The 16,105-nt window shown below is 44.3% G+C and overlaps 1 protein-coding gene and 1 pseudogene across 1 annotated transcript in view; one reads left to right on the plus strand and one right to left on the minus strand.

The window, feature by feature from the left end:
- Window positions 1-8,856, plus strand: part of LOC134396985 (zinc finger protein 420-like) — a 36,090-nt pseudogene extending 27,234 nt beyond the window's left edge.
- Window positions 1-16,105, minus strand: part of LOC134396281 (zinc finger protein 420-like) — a 918,719-nt gene that overhangs the window by 741,984 nt on the left and 160,630 nt on the right. The window lies entirely within an intron of this gene.

Genomic DNA, 16,105 nt, shown 5'->3' on the forward strand with positions numbered 1-16,105 from the left:
CAGGAGAACTGAATGTTTTATTTAGTGAGTTTCAGTTATTGAGGCCCGAGGATGTGGACAAGGTGCTTGGCCAAGTCCGGTCGACCACCTGTATGCTTGACCCTTGCCCTTCATGACTCATTACATTAAATAAGGAGGGGATCGCCGTCTGGGTCCAGGAGGCTGTAAATACCTCCTTGAGAGAGGGAGTGGTGCCGGCCTCTTTAAAAGAGGTGGTAATTAGACCACTCCTAAAGAAACCTAATCTGGACCCGGAGGACGTTAACAACTACAGGCCGGTGGCTAATATCCCTTTCCTGGGCAAGGTGCTTGAGCGGGTGGTTGCAGGACAACTCCAGGCACTCTTGAATGAAACGGATTATCTAGATCCATTTCATTCGGGCTTCAGGCCTGGTTTTGGAATGGAAACTGCCTTGGTCACCCTGTGGGATGACCTCTGTCGGGAGAGAGACAGGGGGAGTGCGACCCTGTTGATCCTCCTGGACCTCTCAGCGGCCTTCGATACCATCGACCATGGTATCCTTCTGGATAGGTTGTCTGAGCTGGGAGTGGGAGATACTGCATTGCAGTGGTTCTGCTCCTACTTGGATGGCCAATTCCAGAAGGTGGTGCTGGGGGATTATTGCTCTGTGCCATGGCTCCTAAGCCATGGGGTTCCACAGGGCTCTATCTTATCCCCTATGCTGTTTAACATGTACATGCAGCCGTTGGTGGAGATTATCTGGAGGTGTGGACTGAGGTGTCATCAATATGTGGATGATACCCAGCTCTACCTTTCCTTTTCATCAAACCCAGGTGAGGCAGTGGCTGTTCTGAACCAGTGCCTGGGCACAGTAATGGACTGGATGAGGGCTAACAAACTGAGACTCAATCCAGACAAGACGGAGGTACTGTTAGTGGGTGGTTCATCTGTCCGGTGAGGTGATGTTTGCCCTGTCCTGGATGGGGTTGCACTCCCCCTAAAGGACTGGGTCCGTAGTTTCGGGGTGCTCTTGGATCCAGAACTGTCACTTGAGGCACAGGTGAACTCAGTGGCAAAGAGCACCTTTTATCAGCTTAGGCTGATATATCAACTACGCCCTTATCTGGACAGAGATAGCCTAGCTACAGTTATCTATGCTCTGATAACCTCTCGTTTGGATTACTGCAATGCGTTATACGTGGGGCTGCCTTTGAAAATGGTCCGGAAGCTTCAGCTGGTACAAAACAGGGCAGCAAGGTTACTAACAGGGACTGGCCGGTGAGATCACATTACGCCAGTCCTTTTACAACTTCATTGGCTGCCAGTCCAGGTCCGGGCCCGATTCAAAGTGCTGGTATTGACATTTAAAGCCCTAAACAGTTTGGGGCCAGGTTATTTGAAGGAACGCCTCCTCCCATATATACGTGCCCGGACCTTAAGATCATCTACAGGGGCCCTTCTCCATGAGCCCCTGCCAAAGGAAGTGAGACAGGTGGCTACTAGGAGGAGGGCTTTCTCCGCTGTGGCACCCCAGTTGTGGAACGAGCTCCCCAGAGAGGTCCGCCTGACACCTACACTGTACTCCTTTCGTCACCAGCTGAAGACCTTTTTATTCTCTCAGTATTTTAACACTTAATTTTAACTTAAATTTAAATTTTACTCTTCTAATTCTGTATTTTAATCTTATATCAATTTTGCTGCGTGGTTTTATCCTGGTTGTGCTTTTTATACTGTATTTTGTAATTGTGCTTTTAACCTGTTGGTTTATTACGGTTTTAATTTTTGTGAACCGCCCAGAGAACTTCGGCTATTGGGTGGTATAAAAATGTAATAAATAATAAATAAATAAATAAATAAATGGGTTTATGAAGTTCTGGGGAAGGAGGGGATCCTTCTTCAGCCAGTGGCAGAGTCTCCTCCCAACAGAACAGGACTAGTGTTTGTAGACACCGAACTGGGAATGTCTGAGAGGTTCTGCCTTTCCTCCTGGCTGGTTTTTGGAGGGTGTTAAAGCACTCTGCTTATGCCAGGGTTGATATCTTAGCCCCCTGACAAAGACACATCGCTGTGTGTCTTGGATTGTAGATCAACTTTACAATGAGACCTGAAAGGTAAAGCGATTGGGAAACGCTGCCCTTGGCCTTGGCCTTGACCTGACCCGTTTCTTTCCTTCTCTAATCCCTCTTCTCTGCCTGGGATCCTCCCTCCTGCTCCAGGTCCAGGGGATGTTGGCCAGAGCACCCACAGATTTCCCTGAGGCAGAGAAGGCTCCACAGGGAACCACACAGAGGCCCCTGGACGGGCGGATCTTGCAGGAGGGAGACGGAGGACCCTCCTCACTGGGTAAGGATTCGTGGAACGTATTTCCCCATGGTCTCCCTCCCTCTATTATGCCTGGGGTGCATGAGCTGTCTTAACGTTCTCCTTGAGCCTGATTTTCCTGGGGGAGATACTCAAAAAGGAAATGTTGTTTAGTAACATGGTTCGAGGGTATCAGACCCACTCTGGCCCGGTCTTACACACTCCATTTATTATTATTATTATTATTATTATTATTATTATTATTTATTTATTTATTTATTTATTTATATAGCACCATCAATGTACATGGTGCTGTACAGAGTAAAACAGTAAATAGCAAGATTCTGCCGCATAGGCTTACATTCTAATAAAATCATAATGAAACAATAAGGAGGGGAAGAGAATGCAAACAGGCACAGGGTAGGGTATGCAGGCACAGGGTAGGGTACTCCACAGGGTACTCCACAACTAAGGTCCTCCTCCAGGCGCCTACTCAGAGGGAAGTTCGGAGGACAACAACAAGGGAGAGGCCTTCTCTGTGGTGGCCCCCAACTGTGGAAAAATCTCTCCAATGAGGCTCATCTGCCGCCGACATTGTTATATTTCAGTGCCAGGTCAAGCAATACGAAATTAGCAATATGTAATTAGCCTGGGTCTGTTTTTTTAGGGTCCTAGTTTTAAAACTTGTTATAGTAGTTTTATATGTATGTGTATATTGTATGTTTTTGTGGTTCTTAATAGTTGCAAATTATTTTTAAGTGCTTTTATGTTATGTTAACTGCCCAGAGAGCTTCGGCTGTGGGATGGTAAACAAATGCAATAAATAAATCAATAAACACTGATTCCAATAAAGCAATGAAAATGGGAATGCTTAAGAACGTTAACTTTACTTCTCACCTTCCCACCTTCTTTGCCTTCCTCACAGGGAGCGGAAAAACTTGCAGGGGAAGTGAACTGATCCTGGGGGATCCTTCTAGGCCTCTTTCGCTTTGTGGTGGAGTGGAAGCGGTTTCTGCACAACCTGGTCAGGTAGGGGAGTCCTGGGGGCCTCCATCTCCCGCACCTCTCTTTGTTCCTGGAAGAACCTGCCCTTTTAGCCTTTGCTCTTCTCCAAGATGGCTGCTGGGAAGGCCTTGAATGCCACTCACGAAGCTCTGGCATTCAGAAGGAGGACCTCACCATCCTTGTCATCAGGGATTGCTACATAATGCTCAAAGAGACAGTAATTTCTTCTGCTGCTTTCAGGTTCCGGTGACTTTTGAGGAGGTGGCCGTGCATTTCTCGGAGGAGGAGTGGGCTCTGCTTGATCCAGTCCAAAGGACTCTGTACACAGAAGTCATGGAGGAGATTCGTGGGATCCTGGCTTCTGTGGGTAAGGAATGGGGTTCCTCTGAGTAAGGCTGTCCAGCTGCCTCTTGAACGCCTCTAGTGTGGGAGAGCCCACAACCTCCACTCTGGGAGGATCGAGAAGAGATCCTGGCCCTCCTCTGTGTGACAACCTTTCAAGTATTTGAAGAGTGCTATCATGTCTCCCCTCAATCTTCTCTTCTCCAGGCCAAACATGCCCAGTTCTTTCAGTCTCTCTTCATAGGGCTTTGTTTCCACACCCCTGATCATCCTTGTTGCCCTCCTCTGAACCTCCTCCAGCTTGTCTGCATCCTTCTTGAAGTGTGGTGCCCAGAAGTGGACACAATTCTCAAGATGAGGCCTAACCAATGCTGAATAGAGGAGAACCAGTTCTTCACACAATTTGGAAGCTCTACTTCTTTTAATGCAGCCCAGAATAGCATTTGCTTTTTTTGCAGCGACATCACACTGTTGGCTCATATTCAGCTTGTGATCTACAACAATTCCAAGTTCCTTCTTGTTTGTAGTATCCCTATTAAATCTATTTTTTTTTCTATTCAGCCCAGCACTCCAGCCTATCAAGATCACTTTGAAACTTGTTTCTGTCTTGCAGGGTATTAGCTATGCCACGCAAACTTGTGTCATTTGCAAATTTGATGATAATAATAATAATAATAATTTTATTTCTTACCCGACTCACCACTTTGATCGAAGCGGGGAACAACATCAAGGCAGGGAACGACATTCCTTGCATCTCCTCGTCCAAATCATTAACAATTATGAGAGCTCTGAGTTCTCGTCCTCACTCGGCCATGGAAACCCACTGGGTGACTTTGGGCCAGTCACATACTCTCAGCCCGACCTACCTAACAGGGTTGTTGTTGTGAGGATAACACCGCCTTGGGTTCCTTGGAGGAAAAAAGGTCAATATAAATGTAATAAATAAAAGCAAATAAAAATGTTGAAGAACACTAGGCCCAGGACTGAGCCCTGCGGAACCCTGCTCATTACCTCCCGCCAGTTTGAGAAGGTACCATTGAGAACTACTCTTTGAGTCTGATTCTGTAGCCAACTGTGAATCCACCTAATAGTTGTTCCGTCTAGCCCACTTTTAGCTAGTTTTTTAATCAGAATATCATGTGGTACTTTGTCATAAGCTTTGGTGAAGTCAAGGTATATTATGTCCACAACATTCCCTCAGTCCACAAGGGAGGTTACCCGATCGAAAAATAAGATCAAATTCACCTGGCAGGATTTGTTCCTTGCAAATCCATGTTAGCTCCTAGTAACTGCATTGATTTCAAGGTGTTTACAGAGTGACGTCTTCAGAATCTGCTCCAGAATTTTCCCAGGGATGGATGTTTACTTATCACTGTTTACTTACGTAGATATTACGTAGATATTATAATTCCAATCTATAAAAGAGGGTCTAGGAATGACCCAGCAAACGATAGACCAATTGGTCTTCTGAATACCATTAGTGAATTATACGCAAGTCATCTGTCTACAAAACTGTGTGACCGGATGGAGGAAGAAAGCGTACTTGAGGATGAACAAGCAGGATTCAGGACAGGCAGATCTACTTTAGATCACTGCCTAATTCTGCAACATTCAGCAGAAAAATACACCCGTAGCAGTAGCTCCCGGCTATATGCAGCCTTTGTAGATTTTAAAGCGGCATTCGACTTGATCCCAAGATCCAATTTATGGGGAAGACTTAAAAACACCACAATTGATAAATGCCTACTATGGTTGATGGCTAAACTGTATAGCAACACAAGCCTTAGAGTAAGATTTAACAGAGAAGGTCAGCTCTCCAACCCAATTGCAGCCAATAGGGAGGTCAAGCAAGGATGCGTTCTGACCCCACATCTGTTTAACATATATATAAACTCCTTGATCCAAGGGCTCCAAGCTTTAGATATACACGCCCCAAAAATAGCAACTAAAAGAAAACCCATACTGCTGTATGCAGACGACGCGGTCCTTCTCTCCTTGTCTCAAATAGGCCTTAGAAGAGCTCTAAAGGCCCTTGCCCTACATTGTAAGGAGGACCAATTACACTAAATTCAATTACACTAAAAAATACACTAAATCAAAGATTATGAGTTTAGCCAATAGCAACAAGATCCACAGATGGTACATAGATAACAGTGAGATAGAGCAAGTCTCTTGTTTTAAATATCTAGGTGTCGTTTTCCAAGCTTCTAGAAGGAAAACGGCGCAGATCAACTCTATCTCCTCACTTGCCAAGAAAAGCTCAGCAGCCGTTCTGAGGTTCTTTCGTACGAGGAGGAAATTTTATTCCAGCTGCAATTAAACTGTTTGTGGCAAAATCGAGAGCGCAGCTCTTGTATGGAGCACAATTGGGACCATTTTCTAACTTAGCCATATATGAGAAAATACAATTGGGCTTCTTAAGGTCATTATTTCTGACACCAAGAAGTGTCTCCAATGCGATTTTACGAATGGAGAGTGGATTAATTAGAATTGAAACTAATGTATGGCAAATTACTATATTTGCCTGGTTTAGACTTAAGCTGTCCCCAGCAGGGCTGCTACCCCTAATTTTACAAGACAATTATCAGATGAAAAGGTGGAACAATATCAAAGAGAAATTATGCACCTATGGTCTCTCTACGGAACATCTACTAGCCATAGGTTTAGAAAAAGCCAAAGACCTTGTAATGCAGCGTATTTGGGATATTGAACTGCAGAACGATCTAAGCCAAATCCTATATATTTACCGTTCTCCTCAAGATATACAGGGCTTTGGCCCTGCAGCCTATCTGAGCTCCCTTACATATTATAAATACAGGAGGGCTTTACTAGGGCTTGCTATAATGCTGTCCCTTCCAAGTTCACAGAAAGCAGATATGAAGGAATACGAGTCCACCAAAGGTTATGCCCATGTGATTCAGGTGAGATAGAGACATCCTCTCATGTGCTTTTACACTGCTTGTTCTACTCAGAGGCCCGGTCAGGCTTAATCCATCCTCTACTACAGGACTTTCCAGGTAACACCGAAGAATATTTATACCATGTTCCTTCTTGCTGATAGAAACCCCTCAGTTACCTATAAGGTCGCTAAATTCTGCCACTTGGCTATGAGGACACATCATAACCTATTAACCTCAGAGGACTGTTAAATCTCTGGGAGATGGAAACTAAGAATCTGTACTACTTTGTATGGTTGCTGTTGCTGGATTACAGGAAAGACGGTAGTGTTCCTTGTGTTAAGGATGCTCAGTAAAATGTTAAAATGAGTTATTGGGGGGGTCATTCTAGCATCCTAAAATGAAAAATGCTTCACTAATGTTTCTGAAACGGAGTACTGCCGGAAAGAAATGCTGGTTTTACATACCCTGCACGTTTCAAGAAGATTGGTGAAATATTGAGGGCTGGATGTCACTTTAAAAGACAAAAGGGGGGAAGCATCTCTGTTCCAAACTTGCACAGAAATGCTTCTGGGCTGGCGACCATTTTTTTGCACACTAATAGCTCCGAACTGAGCTACTTTATGTGAGATATTCCAAAAAAATGAAAACATTGTATTGCAGTCTAGTTCTCAGTTCTATTGATCATTGGGATATTTAATATGTTTGGAAGGATCTGCCTCTCTAATGATTTTTTAATATATATACTGTGAATCAAATCAGCAACTGTTTGTTTTGTTCCAAGATTTCAAGACGATTTCTGTGTTTATACTTGCAGGTGATCACAGGGAGAGCAAGAAAAATGGCCTACACCAGAGAAGGAAAACTGAAACTGAAGAGAAGAGGGGAAACAAATCCATTTCTTTTGAAGGATCAGACGTCTGTGAAACTCCAATACTAGAAGCAACAAGTAAAAAGAACATTCACAACAGGAAGAACCAGAGGAAAAGCTCTTGGGTCATAAAGACTCAGAAGATTCATATTAGCAAATATCAAAAATCTCAATACTTAGAGTGTGAAAAACAATTCAGTTTCAACACACAACTTAAGCTGCATCAAAAAGTTCATACTGGGGAGAAGAACAATAAATGCTTAGAGTGTGGAAAGAGCTTTGCTCAGAGCGGGTACCTTAAGCTGCATCAAAGAATTCACACTGGGAAAAAGCCCTATAAATGCTTAGAGTGCGGAAAGAGCTTTGCCCAGGGTTCAAAACTTAAGCAGCATCAAAGAATTCACACTGGGGAGAAGCCCTATAAATGCTTAGAGTGCGGAAAGAGCTTTGCTCAGGGTACAAACCTTAGGCTGCATGAAAGAATTCACACTGGGGAGAAGCCCTATAAATGCTTAGAGTGTGGGAAGACCTTTGCTCTGAGCACACGCCTTAATCTGCATCAAAGAATTCACACTGGGGAGAGGCCTTACAAATGCTTAGAGTGTGGAAAGAGCTTTACTCAGGGTATAGGCCTTAAGCACCATCAAATAATTCACACAGGGGAGAAGCCCTATAAATGCTTAGAGTGTGGAAAGAGCTTTGCTCGCAGCTCAAGCCTTTTGCAGCATCAAAGGATTCACACTGGGGAGAAGCCCTATAAATGCATAGAGTGCGGAGAGAGCTTTGCTCAGTTTATAAACCTTAAGCAGCATCAAAGAATTCACACTGGGGAGAAGCCCTATAAATGCTTAGAGTGTGGAAAGAGCTTTGCTCAGAGCACACACCTTAAGCAGCATCAAAGAATTCACACTGGGGAGAAGCCCTATGAATGCTTAGAGTGTGGAAAGACTTTTGCTCATAGCAGCAACCTTAAGCAGCATCAAAGAATTCACACTGGGGAGAAGCCCTATAAATGCTTAGAGTGTGGAAAGAGCTTTGCTTGCAGCACACGCCTAAAGTGGCATCAAAGAATTCACACTGGGGAGAAGCCCTATAAATGATTACAGTGTGGAAAGAGCTTTGCTTGCAGCACAAACTTTAAGCGGCATCAAAGAATTCACACTGGGGAGAAGCCCTATGAATGCATAGAGTATCATTTATAGCATCATAGAATAGCAGAGTTGGAAGGCGCCTACAAGGCCATCGAGTCCAACCCCTGCTCAATGCAGGAATCCACCCTAAAGCATCCCTGACAGATGGTTGTCCAGCTGCCTCTTGAATGACTCTAGTGTGGGAGAGCCCACAACCTTCCAAGGTAACTGGTTTCATTGTCGTAGTGCTCTAACAGGAAGTTTTTCCTGATGTCAAACCGGAATCTGCCTTCCTGTAACTTGAGCCCATTATTCTGTGTCCTGCATCCTGGAGTGATCCAGAAGAGATCCTGGCCCTCCTCTGTGTGGCCACCTTTCAAATCATTGAGAAGTGCTATCTATCTCCCCTCAACCTTCTCCAGGCTAAACATGCCCAGTTCTTTCAGTCTCTCCTCATAGGGCTTTGTTTCCAGACCCCTGATCATCCTCTGAACATTAGGGTGACCATGTTTTGGAAACCAAAAAGGGGACAACATGGTTGGCCCCCAAGGGGGCGTGACCACCCGAACATAGCCTTGGTCACTGCTATGACCCAGGCTCTGAACATTAGGCCTGGCCGCGGCTACTACCTGCTCAAGCCAAGCACCACTGCTTGATATGCCTGAGGCAAGAGACAAACACCACCTTTCTCCAAACTATGTGGAGAAAGGGGTTAAATGGAGAAGGATTTCAATAATAAATTAGAATACTGTGAGTTATATGTGCTGAGGTGAATTATTGTCAGAGTGAGTGCTAGATGTATAAACGTCAGATGATAAATGCCAAACAGACACGTCGGATTTTTGTGGTACTTCAAACAAAGTAATGAAAATTTATTTTGAAAGTTCACAAGCTTTGTTTCAAATAAAACATTTAAAAACCTTTTTGAAACCTTTCATCCAATTCTTTCACCCATTCACATATGTTCTTGCCTTTCTCTCTTACAATCACTCTTGAGCTTTCTTTATTATCGGTATTGTTTAATATACATCAACTATGTGCACATCACACTCCATTAGTATAGCTCCTGTAGTATAGTATAGCTCCTGTATCAACTGTTGCATAGAAAACGGAAATTCAGCAGGTGTCATTTGTGGTGAAATTCCCTCTTCATCACAACAGTTAAAGCTGCAGGAGCTATACTAGAGTGATGAGATTTAAAAGAGGGCAGGGCACCTGCAGCTTTAACTGTTCTGATGAAGAGGGGATTTCACCAGGTTCTCCATATATACAAATGACACCTGCTGAAATTCCCTTTTCAATACAACTGTTAAAGATACAGGAGCCCTGTCCTCCTTTTCATATGGTCACCCTAGTTTATGCGGCAGGCCTAGTATAGGTGTAATGTCACACAAGGCCCTGCATGGCGATGAGGATGATGACGATGATGATTATGAAGCTTCTGGTGGTTCCACATGGACTTAAGTCTCAATTGGAGTCCACTTGCAGAAGACCCTTCAACGGGGTGGCCCCCTGGAGGTCAAGGAAGCACCAACATTGTTTTTTCCCCAGCACCCCCTGAAAACACCTTGATTCCAGGAAGGCTTCCTTGACTGACCAGCCCCGTCTTTTATCGGTTTTTTAAAATAACAATTTTTAATATGGAGATACATTTCTTTTGCCTTTTTGTCATTTTATCTTTTATTCTTCACCGCTCTGTAAACTGTTCTGATGTGGAGTGGTATATAAATGCTGTAAATAACATTGGGCCCATTCAGAAGATGCTTTAATCCATGGCTTTAACCAGGGTGGTTAAGCCAGAAAGCCAGGCCGTGTTCAGAAGACACCTTAAACCATGGCTTTAACCATGAAGATTAAGCCAGAAAGCCAGGCTGTGTTCAGAAGACACATTAAAGTTTTTTGCTTTATTCACCATGGTTAAAGCCATGGTTTACGGTGTCTTCTGAACACAGCCCAGCTTTCTGGCTTAACCACCCTGGTTAAAGCCATGGTTTAAGGTGTCTTCTGAATGGTTCCATTATCTCACTCGTGGCCATTTTTCTAGACAGACATGATGGGCTTTGCCAAGTCATGCTGTCTTTTACTGATTCAGGAAATTCCTGACTGTTGAACATGTTTTAAGTATGACCACTTTCTAGAAGTTGGTGTGGATATATTTTGGTAGGCCCAGTTTCTGAAGTTTTTCATTATTATTATTATTATTATTATTATTATTATTATTATTATTATTATTATTCAACAAGATGATCCCTGCTTGCAGGCTTCCAATCTAATAGACATGATATGGGGTAGGAGAAGGGTGTTCTTCTTTGGGAGCAAAAAAAAAGCTTATCTACCTAATGATTTTGTCTTTAGCTTTCTATTAGGGCTGTGCACCCACCCCTGATCCACTTTTCATGCTGATCTGGAGCCCCTGAAGCAGCCCCAATTTGCTTCGGGGGTTCCTGATTTGCCTTGGTGCCAAAGCCAAGGTGAAATTCGGACCCTCCGAGACGACTCGGAGTTTTCTGGGTGCCGGCTGTACATACAGAACCTAGAAAACTCTCCCAATGTACTTGGTGCCTCCGCCACCCGCCGCCAGGGGCAGCAGAGGTACCAGGTAAGCCCCCCTGCCCCCCTACCTGCATCCGCCACCTCTGGATGCAAGCCCACAGTGACGGCAGCAGATACAGGAAAGGGGGGGATAGGGGCTTACTTGCTGCCTCCATCGCCACCGCCATCTTTCTTCTGGCAGTTTCCGGTGCTGCTGAAAATGAAATGGAGTAGGCTGTGCAGTAACTTAAAATCGCGCAGCCTACTCTCTTTCATTTCTGGCAGTGGCACCGGAAGCGACGGAGGCAGCAGGTAATGAGTGCAGAAGATGGGTACCCTGGTCTGGAGTCATAGGCGATTCAACCTCAAAGCATGTAGCAATCAATTCAACCTAAGTCCCTCACACTATTGCCCCGCTCATGCTCTTCGCTCCTCTGGTGCCATGTTTCTCGCCTGCCCAAGGGTCTCTACGTCCCTTGCTCGGCTTCGTCCATTCTCTTCTGCTGCCCCTTACGCCTGGAACGCTCTCCCAGAACATTTGAGATCTACAAGTTCAATCGCAGCTTTTAAAGCTCAGCTAAAAACTTTTCTTTTTCCTAAAGCTTTTAAAACGTGATGTTGCTCAGACTTTAGACTGTTAGTTATACTGTTATACTGTTAGTTTTACCCTACCCAGTGCCTGTTTGCATTCTCTTCCCCTCCTTATTGCTTTACTATGATTTTATTAGAATGTAAGCCTATGCGGCAGGGTCTTGCTATTTACTGTTTTACTCTGTACAGCACCATGTACACTGATGGTGCTATATTAATTAATTAATTAAATAATAATAATAATAATAATAATAATAATAATAATAATAATAATAATAAGTCGAGGCTGGTGCCTCTGATGTCAGTGGGGCTGGGAACCCGCTCTTGGTTTCCGTCAGAACCAGACAGAACTCTAAAGGAGCTCTCTGACAAGCTGAATCCTGTCCTTCAAATTACCTATAACTTTCCTTGTAAATTAAAAGGGAGAATGTTTAAGTGGACCACTCTCCATCAACCATTAAATTTAAAATTGTTGTGTGAGGCTGTATTTTGGCTCTACTATTATTTAACCTTTATATTAATGATGTTGTTTATTCGTTCAGTCGTTTCCGACTCTTCATGAGTTCATGGACCAGCCCACGCCAGAGCTTTCTGTCGGCCGTTGCTACCCCTAGCTCCCCCAAGGTCAAGTCTGTCACCCCCAGAATATCATCTATCCATCTTGCCCTTGGTCGGCCCCTCTTCCTTTTGCCTTCCACTTTCTCTAGCATCAGCCTCTTCTCCAGGGTATCCTGTCTTCTCATTATGTGGCCAAAGTACTTCAGTTTTGCCTTTAATGCCATTCCCTCAAGTGAGCAGTCTGGCTTTATTTCCTGGAGTATGGACTGGTTTGATCTTCTTGCAGTCCAAGGCACTCTCAGAATTTTCCTCCAACACCACAGTTCAAAAGCATCTATCTTCCTTCGCTCAGCTTTCCTTATGGTCCAGCTCTCGCAGCCACAGGTTACTACGGGGAATACTATTGCTTTAACTATGTGGACCTTTGTTGTCAGTGTGGTGTCTCTGCTCTTAACTATTTTATCAAGATTTGTCATTGCTCTCCTCCCAAGAAGCAAAACTGAAGTACTTTGGCCACATAATGAGAAGACAGAATACCCTGGAGGAGAGGCTGATGCTAGGGAAAGTGGAAGGCAAAAGGAAGAGGGGCCGACCAAGGGCAAATGGATGGATGATATTCTGGGGTGACAGACTTGACCTTGGGGGAGCTAGGGGTGGCGACAGCCGACAGAAAGCTCTGGCGTGGGCTGGTCCATGAAGTCACGAAGAGTCGGAAACGACTGAACGAATAAACAACAACAACACCTTGCAGGATCTTGAGCATTTCCTTGCTGGCATGTGAAATAAGTGCCACTGTCCGATAGTTTGAACATTCATCAGTGTTTTCCTTTTTTGGTATGGGGATATAAGTTGATTTTTTCCAGTCTGATGGCCATTCTTGTGTTTTCCAAATTTGCTGGCATATGGCATGCATCACCTTGACAGCATCATCTTGCAATATTTTAAACAGTTCAGCTGGGATACCGTCATCTCCTGCTGCCTTGTTATTGGCAATGCTTCTTAAGGCCCATTCAACCTCACTCTTCAGGATGTCTGGCTCTAACTCACTGACCACACCGTCTGAGCTATCCCCAATATTATTATCCTTCCTATACAGATCTTACATATATTCTTGCCACCTTTTCTTGATCTCTTAGGTCCTTGCCATCTTCGTTTTTGATCATACCCATTTTTGCCTGGAATTTACCTCCGATGTTTCTAATTTTCTGGAAGAGATCTCTTGTCCTTCCTATTCTATTGTCTTCTTCCACTTCTGCGCATTGCTGATGTGAAGTGGCTCATTCCAGTCCTTCAGTTCACTGACACCCAATATATCTATATTTAATCTTGACATCTCACCAATAACCACATCCAATTTGCCCTCGCTCATAGATCTTATATTCCATGTTCCTATGGTGTGTTGATCTTTAGAACATCGGATTCGTCATTCACCACCACCACCACCGTCGGGCGCTAGCCGTCCTTTCAGTTTTGAGCTAGCTGTGTCATCACATCTGGGGCTAGTTGAACTTATCCTCTGTTCCTCCCCAGTAGCATTTTGACTATCTTCCGACCTGGGAGTCCCATCTTCCGATGGAATACCGACATATCTCTGGTTGTACTGATCCATTTAGTTTTCACGGCAAGAATACTGGGGTGGGTTTCCATTACCTTCCCCAGGGATCATATTTAGTCTGACCTCTCTACCATGACCTTCCTGTCTTGGGTGTCCCTTCACGGTTTAGCTCATGGCATCCTTGAGGTGCTCAAGTTCTAGCACCACGACAAGGTAACGATCTCCTTTGCTGGAGTTATATTAATGATATAGCCCAAAAATGTTATGCTCCTACCTTTTTCCCTCCGACAACTGGAAAGCTGAAGGTCCCCGCCTTGCTTTATGCCGATGACATGGCCCTCATCTCATTAACTCAAGTTGGTATGAGGAGATGACTTACACAACTTGGAGTGTATTGCAAACAGGAGGGCCTAATCGTCAACTACAACAAGACTAAGGTTGTGGTATTCGCTAAGAGACATGTTCGTCATAGACAGACCTTAGACGGACAAGTTATTGAACAGACTTGCTCTTTCAAATACTTGGGCCTTCATTTCTCGGAGAACACCTTGTGGCATGCCCACATCGAAGCAATTTCAACCTCCGGCAGTCGCCTTCTAGGCCCTATTAAAAAGCTAAATCATACAAAGGGACATCACTTAGTCGAACCTATAGTGAAAGTTTACGCTGCCAAGATAATAGCACATCTTTTGTACGGCGCACCTATACGGGGTGTTTACTCTAAAAATGAATTAGAACCTATACAGAAAAACTTCTTGCGCACTCTCTTTGCAGTGGCACATAATATCCCTGGAGCACTATTAAGAACAGAAATAGGCCTTCCCTCCCTAAGAGCCCGTGTACATAAATCTGTTATTCTTTACATGAAAAAGCTCTGTCAGATGCCTGAACGACACCTGGCAAAAATGTGCTTTTTGGATTTACAGGATAGTGAGGTGTTATGGAAAAATAACTGATTTCCCACTACTTCCTTCACCCATCTCTTCTCTCCCGTCCTTCTTCCAAGATCCCTCATTTCCCTTTCGCAGAATGCCACCCCTGGGTGATTTCTAAGTGATTTAGATGAGTAGAATGGACCCCTACTCCCAGGTAGGAGAGGATAGTCCCATTTACTTATTTGGGTAAGATCGCTTACTCAGGGGTAAGGACGAGCCCTAGCCACTGGTTAAATCACCAGGCGCTTGACACACACACACACACACACACACACACACACACCACTCTTATTTCCTTTCCCCACAGCTCAGTGGGAGACCAGGGAGAGAAATAAGAGGTGGGAAGCTCGCCCATCGAAAGGAATGTCAAGCGCCAAGGGAGGGTGAAGCGGGAAGGTTTCTGCCACTGAGGCAAGGTGGGACAGGAATGTCCCAGGGGACATTGTGAGGGGGGAAGCAGGGAGGGAGTGGTGGACAGGGATTAGTTAAAGACAATGGAATACGTGACAGGAAGGTCCCAGGATTCATTACTAAGGGAATCATGTGATAATGGAGTTTGCAAAGTCAATAGGGTTTCTCACCCATCTGGGCATGTCAAGAAAACAGGGAGGGGGATCAGCTGTGACGATCGGAGCAAGCAACCAATTATTTGCATCCAATGTTTCCCCCCTGTATAAAATGAAACGTAAACTTCTGTTCCAGGCCTTTTCCCTTACATTGACAAGGGAGAGGGACCTTTGTACAAAGAGATTTTTGGTACCTGAGGTGGAAATAAACCTTCCTTTTGAAACTGCATTCGGATGCCTTTTTATTTGATTTAATTGGGTTGTAATCCACAATTTTTCTAACAGAGGGATGGGTGCGCACTGGTAGAAGTTTGATGTCCTCCTATTCACCTTTCTTGGTCATAACCCTACATGATCTATCTATTCGCCAAATCCATGATCTAATATTTAGTAATGACACTGGGATTGACCTTGAACACGTTAGGAAATGTAAGTTGGTCACCTGGTATCCTAAGTTTATGCAGGACACAAAATAGCTTCATACCTCAAGGAATTAACTTTTTTCCCTGTCAGGTGAGCGTTCACGCAATGAAGACTTCAACAGATGCCCATGGACCTCTTGAAGGGGAGATATGGTAACTGTCCCGTAAGTGAGCGTCTATGCATATGCAGAGCAGACCAAGTTGAGGACCTGGTGCATTATGTCCTTCACTGCCATCTTTGTAAATCACCATGGATTAACTTCATCCTCCCCTTCCTAAATTCTTTTGAAGGTTACACAGAAGAGTTTAAAATCAGGTGGTTGCTGGCAGAGATGGACAACTTTGTAAGCTATAGGGTGGCCCAATTTGCTCTAGCAGCATTTAAGTTAAGGAGAGCTTTTGTGGCGAGTCTGGATTCTGACCTTGGGTATTATTATT

Source organism: Elgaria multicarinata, chromosome 3, assembly GCF_023053635.1.
Source record: "Elgaria multicarinata webbii isolate HBS135686 ecotype San Diego chromosome 3, rElgMul1.1.pri, whole genome shotgun sequence".
Lineage (NCBI taxonomy): Eukaryota > Metazoa > Chordata > Lepidosauria > Squamata > Anguidae > Elgaria > Elgaria multicarinata.